Source organism: Daphnia pulicaria, chromosome 2 (assembly GCF_021234035.1).
Source record: "Daphnia pulicaria isolate SC F1-1A chromosome 2, SC_F0-13Bv2, whole genome shotgun sequence".
Lineage (NCBI taxonomy): Eukaryota > Metazoa > Arthropoda > Branchiopoda > Diplostraca > Daphniidae > Daphnia > Daphnia pulicaria.
Window position 1 is genome coordinate 3,740,822 of NC_060914.1, and position 8,956 is coordinate 3,749,777.

The following is an 8,956-nucleotide window of genomic DNA, read 5'->3' on the forward strand; positions in this document are numbered from 1 at the left end:
AGTCGTTGCCATGGAGAAACTTTAGCAAGCAATCAACGCCGCCCAGAGTTCTTTCAATGCCATTTCATTCCATTGTTGTATGCATAAAATGTAATATTTACCTTTCTCTATTTCAGAAAATGACAGATCCAGGAAAAAAAGAAACTTTCTCAAAAGTTTTGGATGAATTTGTTAATGATCCGAAGAAAGAGGAACCCATTGAACCCATCATAAATGTGGTCTCGACAACACCAGAACAGCACGAAAAGACAGAAAAACCAAACAAGCAGCAGCAACAACAACAGCAACAACAACAGGAACAACAACAGAATCAACAACAAAAACAACAGCAACAGCAAAAACAACTGCTAGGATTAGATGGGCCGATCACCTCCTTGGTAAAAGTTCAAATATTGGGTTTAATTGAACTACTCGTCAGCATCTTAATGGATTTTACAGCTGAAAGTCTATCTCGCAGTGGATGGATTGTCACCGGTTGTTTTTGTGTTGTTGCTCTGGGGTTCATGAGCTTACTGTGTTTCATAGTTTATATTACCTGGATGTTCCGGAGAACAGGGTGCCATTCCATCAACTGGCATTTGCTGCCTACTGCTTGGGCCTAGTTCATCTGCTGGAATGGAATGGAATGGAATAGCTACAACGTTACCAAAAGTCCGTTAAAAACCTAGAAAAGGCTATTGATGAGCAGTTATTTCGTCAACGGAAATGTAATTTGTAATCATCGACGATGTAATAAAATTCAAAAATTTGAAATTAAATTATCACTTTACTTGTTTTTTTTATATCAATCAAATTGTCCATAAGAAAGGATAGAATAAAAGGTCTTGGTTATATACATATTACATGAAGAGAAAATACATATTAATAATGCATATACATATTAAAGAAGAGGTCCGTCGTCGTCCTCGCCGTCTCATTCGTGATCACGAGCCAAACTAACACGTTTCTGTCACGTTTCATTGACTTCATCACATTCACTCTTGTGTACTGTTTGGTAATGTTTGCATCCTTTTTTACTGTTTTTGGTAACAAATACTAAAATAAAAATTTCAAGATAGTATAGTTTTTTTTGACAACAGCTCATCCTTTGATTATTGTTTCAATGTGAGATAATACGCAACGACAGCTGCGAGAGTTAATTAAAGAGTTTTCTATTAATTTAAGTTAAAGATAAACATCGCCAATCGGACATCGAAAAATATGGCAGACAAAAACTATCTGAATCGTTTGCTAAGTTTTTTTTTGTTGTCTCGCGGTTCACTGTTCTTTAAACGTGGTTCTTTCCAAGTTTGAGATCCAGAAAGCAAAAACATTTTAAGGTTTATTGAACATAATTGAAAGCGGTACGAGTTCTGGTGGCTTTTGCAGCGAGTGAAAGAGCTTCAAGTTTCCTGAAAAAAGTGGCATACCATCGTGAAGTTCATTGAGGTCTTCACAAGATCTTGCGACAACCGAGCTACTTTTGGTTCAAATCCTTGCAAATTTTAAACTTTTTCAGTCCCAATTTGTGTTCAATGGTTATCTTTCGTGGTTTATTGTCAATCACATTATGAAAATTGTATTTCTATTTACTTCATATGGCTGATTCGTGGTGGTGGTGGTGGTGTCTCTTACCGCAGACTTCATTATAAAGCAATCATCAATGGCTCCGTGGTTTAACGCTAGATTAAAATACACGTTAGTCTTGTGGCGCAGTGTGCAAATCTCTAATCCAATTAAACAAACAATAAATTCACTTCTCCTGCTTCTGATGTTGCTCCTGCTCCTCCTGCTCCTGCTTCTGCTCTTGCTCATGCTCTTGCCTGCTCCTGCTCTTGCTCCTGCTCTTGTTCCTGTTCCTGCTCTTGCTTCTGCTCCTGCTCTTTCTATTTCCTTTTCTCTTGCCAAGTCCAGCAACAAATCAACAAAAAAGCAAAGACGGCTCGTGGTAAGATTGCTCGTTCCTTACTTTTATTGCGTAATTGGCGTTATACAGAACAACAGGTCGCAGATGTTCTTTAAATGCTGGCCCCATAAGCTGATCATTTCATTTTGTACATACAACTATGTAAGTTTTTACATTTGAACTTAACACAAAATGCTTCTTTGTTTCACGACAAAACTACGCTTGTCCAAAAATGCCCCAGTCTACCCTATCCAGGGAAATTCTTTTTCTGTGTGTCCTTCAAAACATGAGCCACTTTTTGTTGTATCAGTTTTCAATATCGTACAATTTATTGTCATAGTTTCAGCTACTGCATAGAGAGAAATTCTCCATTTCACCGATAAATTTTGAAAATTAAAGATTTGTTAGACTACCATCCCTTAGACGGTATCAAGGCGTCCGGTTCCCTAACTATATTCACAAATCACATTAAATTGAATATAAAATTTGTCCACCTCTTAATTGTTAAAATGGATTTAGTGTCATTGGCGGAACTGCGTTGTTACCCACTACTATCCATGATTTCCCTGATGTTTTTGTTATGCATGTCTTCTTAAAAAATATTTAAAAAGAAAACTGAAAAAACTAAATTTAGAATTAATATGTAGTTTTTTGTTACTAGAAGAGACTTTTGTTCTAGAACAGAGTAAAAAAAAGCTTTTAAAATTGCAATTTTTAAGATACTTCTGCCGGGCTCATATTGCCGGAAAACGACAAAAAAGTGTATTGTCGACAGCTACAAATTTATCGTCTTTTTCAAGACTATGTATCGTATAATTGCAATCGACAAGCCATTTTGTCTTTTTCACGACAACCATTTTGAGAGAGTACGATTCCTAACTGACGTGAGTCCACATTTCCAAAGTAACATTAATGAGATGGCCAATTTGGCAGTAGCTTATTTTTCTTTCCATAATTTCACTGATGATTACTTTATTACTTTTTTTAGGGATGAAGCCTTCTTTTACCCAAAAAGGGAGAGGTTGTTGAAAAGTATCCATTTCTAAAGTTTTAAGAATTTTGAGAGAATGAACTGAGGTATATTTCCATATCCCTCTTCGATCCATGCTTCTTCTCCTTCAAATGGGAAGGGTTCAAAGGAAGGAGATTGGCTAATGGCCTATTGAATATGACTGTACCTACTCGCCTCAGAAAGGGTTTTTTGCCTTTACAGCCACAGATATAAAGCCGTTCGCTGGCGCGGGTGAGGCTGACGTAGAGAAGACGGTTATATTATTCCAATTGCTAGCTTTCCTCTTTATCTTTAATCTCCTTCAAACAATGTGGGGGTTTGTATCTCTGGTGGTATCCAGCAGGTAAAATTTTTATTTTGCTGTTTAACCAATACAAAAGAGGGAAGATCTCATGCAGGATGAACGGTATCGAGTAGAATCACGACGGGTGCTTCAAGATCTTTTGAGCCATGCACGGTCATTGCGGACTTCATCTCGGGACGTCCTTGTTAAAAATCTCGTTTAATCTGAATGGGGTTTTGGTGCATCCAGCTTAAGAAAGTTTGTAAGAGAGAGGGGATGGTTTTTTTCGTAGGATGGCTGATGCAAATCAATTCATCGAGGGCCTCCAACGCATCCAGCCCTAAACATTCACCCATTTCACGACGTCTCTCCAGGCTATTCAGTAGAAGGGAAAAAACTAAATGTTGTGTGGGAAACATGTTGGTCTCGCAGGTGTTTGAGTAGATCATAGGCTTCCCGGAAGGGTCCTCCCGAATAAGACGCTGCCTCTCGAAGCCGTTCCCAAACGAAAACGGACTCATGCTTTAAGGCAAGCTTGAAAACAGTATTTTCCAAGAAGCGAAAGAAGGGCATAGCCGGCACAAGCGTAATCGCGAGCACAAGCGTAATCGTAAATAAAGTGCCGATAGTGGCAGAAGTCACGAACCAACGAGCCCAGCTCTTGGCATCCAACAGTGAGGAAAGTTCTAGTTATGCTAATTTGGCCGAAGACAAAATCATCCAACTTACTAAACAACTAACAATGGCTGAAGAGAAGAACATGCAGGTAGCTCTTGCGTTACGGAATTTAAATGAGGGGAGGCTGGCAGAAAACCTGCAAGTGGAGCTAATGATGGAAATACTTGAGTATGATAATAATTTTGCATAAATAGAAACGCATTCTTAATATTTTTGTTTGTTTTAGACGCTTGAATAATAAAGAAGGGGACGCAATGTTAAAAAAAACTCGCGTCGCCCAAGAAACACCAATTTACGAAACCCTATTGCCAGTGTAGGAATGATTAGAGTGTGTAGACGGTACGTAAATTCTAAGTTGTAATTAAAAGAGTTTTTGATTTGATGTTTTTTCTCTAAAAAATAGCATCTATGTTTGTAGAAAGAGAAATCGTAAGTGTACACCGGAGCTTTTTTTGTGAAGTTATGTCTAATATGTACAAACGGAGGAACATAACATGTTTTAGTAAGGATTCTTTACAGGTAACACATTTAAAGTATTTTATTTAAAACAGCTTTTCTTTATTAATAGAAAAAGATGAACAAGATAAGAAGTCAACACGAGGCCATAAATCCATAGTTCCATAGTCGTCACCGTATTAGTAGCGTGGCCTAGTCGAGCATCTTCAGGAAAATTACGCAATAAATTCAATCAAATCGGAGTGTCGACTTACAGTCCACTAATCACATCGAGCTATCATCTGGTATAACCTCACTGAAAGCCCTATTGATGTAGTCCAATAATATGTCGACGCCGGAGTGTCCTTCTGCTCGTCGCTTTATTGGACAACAATTATGTGCATGTCATCTTCCACTCTGAGGACAATCGGCAACATCGGCACTCAAACCATCGAGCAGCAAAGAGACAAGAAAAGTGGAGGAGCTCCTGCGAAGAGAAAACGACGAGCTGAATGAGGAGGTGGGAGCGCTCAAAAAGAAAGTGGAGAAGTTAGAAGGAAGAGTGGCCGAGTTGGAAGAGAGAGAGCACGGAAAGGACGAAAGTGTCCGCATATGATTGGTAAGACATCTATGTCAAAAACTATTATTGTTCCTCTCTTAGTACTTTTTGTTGTGTCTAGGAAAAATGTCATCAATTGGGAACACAAGTAAGGGTATTACGCAACAGGGAGATGGATTTTTTTCAGTGCGATGAACCATCAAAAGAATTTTATTTGTCGTATAAAAACCCCAGAAGTTAAAATCGCCACATCAAGGATAATCATCGTAATGGGGCAATCATCAATCCCGTTGCAGAACCTATTCTTAGGCGCTATAAAAGAATTTCGTTGTGGAATGTCCCCGCGGAATCTCTTTCCTCAAAATCTCCTCTCGGTTAGACTAAAGACAGCGAGAGACAGCCATCTGTCGATGGGAGAGCGGGACATGTTCTGCCGTTTCTAGAACAAAAGAAGAGGGGTGTGTAAATTGGGGGGTGAGAGAACGCAGCTAAGAAATGAGGGGGTGCAACGTTGCCACATAAATTTCGGGAGAAAAATGAATATACATTCGATATGATTGCACTTTTACTACATTCACAGAACTTTAATTGCATAAGACTAGGCTGAGAGAAGCCGATTCCACTATAGGGCTCTTCGGGGTCTATTTTATTAAGAAGTTTTATCTGCGTGGAGAAGCAGGTGCGGTAATGTCTTTTCAAAGATCATGGAGTAAGAACAAAGGAGTAAGCTCTACTCCTTTGGTAGGGAGGATCTCTCCATGCCCATGGTGTGATGCAATCAAGCATACTATAAATGATATTGTAATTAAACCACAGGGTATTATAACTTAAAACAAACTTTATAATGTAGGAATTAGTTTATTAACAAAGCTCATTTATTGGTTTTTATAAAAAACTATAAATACTTACACAATAAATTAAATTAAAATTTGTTTTTTCAACGAATTGTTTTTTATTAATTTAAATATCTGCCCCACCTAATTTTTCTGGGGCTTTTCAACTGCATATTCTCCTAAAAATTAGATTTTTTGGTACAGTCGAGTCAATTGACATGCGCGGGGGGTCCCTTACCCTACGCGGGAATAAATTTAGCGTTGAATTGAGTGTACGTGGCGCGAAAGGTATTTCCCTACCGTTCTTGGGCATGGACTACTTTAACTAAAGGACGGGACTCTTCGCCTATCTCGCCGTGTTAAAGCTAGTCGGGTGGGGTTTGTTCAGGAGATAATTCATGGAAAACATCAATAAATGCAGTTTTTTTCGCTGATTCCAACTGTGTTTATAAATCTTAGCAAAAAAAAACTAATTAATAAGGTATTCTAATTTTACTTTCAGACGTAGGGGTAAAAAGACAAAAAACCGGTGCCATCTAGCAGCCAACTACCCTAAGCTCTCAAGAATATGCCACAAGGTAACAGAGAGTTAGGCAGCTATGTGAAAGCAATAGAGATAAGAGAGTGGTGTCTCTTTCTCTTGGTTTGCACGAATGGGCATCTGCTTGCAGACTTCCAAGAGCTTAGGATGTTTGGTTCCTAGATGGCACCGGTGTTTTGTCTTTTTCAAATTTTCCGTAAAGTAATTTGCAATATCTCTATAACCGTACATTTTAGGTATAGGGACATTTGTTAACACAATACATATTTTTGAATTTCGATTCCGATTCTCCCGGAAAAATTTTTACATGGCCGACATAGGAAAGGCCGAAGAGTCCCGTCCTTTAGTTAAAGTAGTCCATGTTTTGGGTTGAGCATGCAGGAGGAAAGGAGGAAGTGCTACTCGCATAAGGCCCTGCAAAGAAAAGTTTCGCTATGCTGTTATTGCCGTTGGCAGTAAATTAGTTCTCAATTTCTCACTAGGTGCGGAAGGGTAGCCTTACATGTTGAAATTTTGATGTCGGTTGCCATCGTTACGCAAGTTTAGTCTGCTGTCAGCCAAAAACAGAAAGCATTTCAAACGTGAAAATTTCTTGTTGTGTTTTAGGATGTAGAACAGGATATAAGCCGACCAAAAAATATCCCAATCCTTTAAAACATTGTGTTTTTACCTTCCCTAAAGACGTGGAATCAAAATGTCAAATTTCAAATCGGTGGCTATTTGATACGTCGTTTTGTTAAAAATGGCGATTATTGCCATGAATGCCACCAAACGATGGAAATTAAATTGGAAAATTTACCTGTGGATTTTACGGCTCATTTTCTCACGAAAACAAAAAGCAGGGGGAAATTGAGATACTCTTCCCCGAAACTGTTTGAATTGTTGAAACGGGTGGAAATTTATGTGTTAGACTTTTGCGCTGTTGGAGATATCATTCATTTCGATTATTTTCGTGATATTCTCTATACTCTTTGCGTCGATAAGCTTCCAAAAGTGGGCTGTCCTACTCACTTTTTGAAATTAATGAGCAATATTATTTATGATTTTTAGTGATTCGTTATAAATACGTAGCTAAACAAATAAGCGATGATTTGTGCGGAGCGATTCACACCAAAAAACATGCTCATTCAAAACTTTCAAAATTGTAGACCCTCATGCACCTTGTTTATTACTAGTCTACCACCTGAGAGAATAAATTTTTAGTTTGTTTGAACTCGCGCGTTTTATTAGCATCACAATAAAAAGTACATGGAAGGCTACCCTTCCGCACCTAGTGACAAAAAAGGGAATCAATCTGTTGCCAACGGCATTAACAGCATAGCGACACTTTTCAGCCGAAGTGGGCCCTCCTCCATTCCTCCTTCATGGGTTGGGTAAGAAAGTAGAAACCCAAGAACGAAAGGTGTATGTGTGTCAACCAAACATTCTTTCCCACAGAAACACCTAGACAACTTAAGATTCCGCTATCATTCTGTGAGACACAAATTAAAACTCAAATAGCAAATTTGAAAACAAATTATGATTTACTTACAAAAGTAACTAAAAGGAAATCGCAAGAATTAAAAATCACACGATCCAAACCACAGCAACAACAATGACGGATGATCAAGGAAAACTTCATGTAGAGATAAAAATGAACACTAAAGGGTAGGAAAGAAAACAGAATCCCGCAAAAGTGCTACATTTCAAACAGTTTTATTACGGAATCACTCTTTCGGAGTTTTCTTCTATACAGTAGGTGCGACAGTAGGAGTAAAACATAACAAACAAAGAGGACACTGCGAAAACAAAATTTTTTATCAAGAAAAAAGACAAAAAGGCAGAATAAAAATCTCGAAGGCGCCACGAAGAGGCTTGATTATAGTACTGAGATTTAAAAATATAATAACCGCAATCTAGAGGAGGATGACTTTCGTTTTAATTCTCATAATTCTCTACTAGCCTACCTTAACCTTTGTACATTATTCGAATGAAGTTGAAATTTTTTTGTTGACATTGAGAAAAAGAATAAGCTAAAAATTTTACCCAGAAGAATGAAAACTTAGTATGTTGAATTTCACTTAGCTGAAAACTTATTGGGTGGGGCATTCTAATTGGTTTTGGTCTTATTTTAAGTTAAACCGCCTAACAGCTGGACGTAAAAGGTGGACGGTAAAAACTACTGCTTAAACTAAAACCGAACCGAGTTGACAATAAAACGTTGGTTTATTGAGTAAAGGATACGATATTTCAAATCCTAAACAGACGACGCCAAAAACCCGTCCTGACTGTCAACAACCTTAGACTGTTACAAATAGCCACGGGAGAGTTTTGGAGTCACGCCTTGGAACGCCAGCGAAGCAAAATCACAACATATCAGATATTCCTGTGATGGACTCCTGCCAAAAAAAAAATTCTTAGAAACTGTTTCTCTTCTCTGTTCATCACGATTTTAATTCTCTTCTGGCCCATCACAATACAAAAAACTTTTTAATCAGTTCATCAACATGCTGCCTTTTAAAAATCTTTGTTTACAATCTCGTTGTCGTTGTGTTATTGCTCATATTTTTTTTTTACTTTTGCCCACGATGATTTAAGTAAATTTATAGAGCGTGCTAGCCAATGTTTGGTTGGATTTAACCATCTTTAGACAACTTCACCGCCTTCTGTCATATTGGGATCAAACTGGACCAAACTCCCATTAATTAGATAAAAAAAATTTCAAAATGAGACACAATAGACACATGTCGA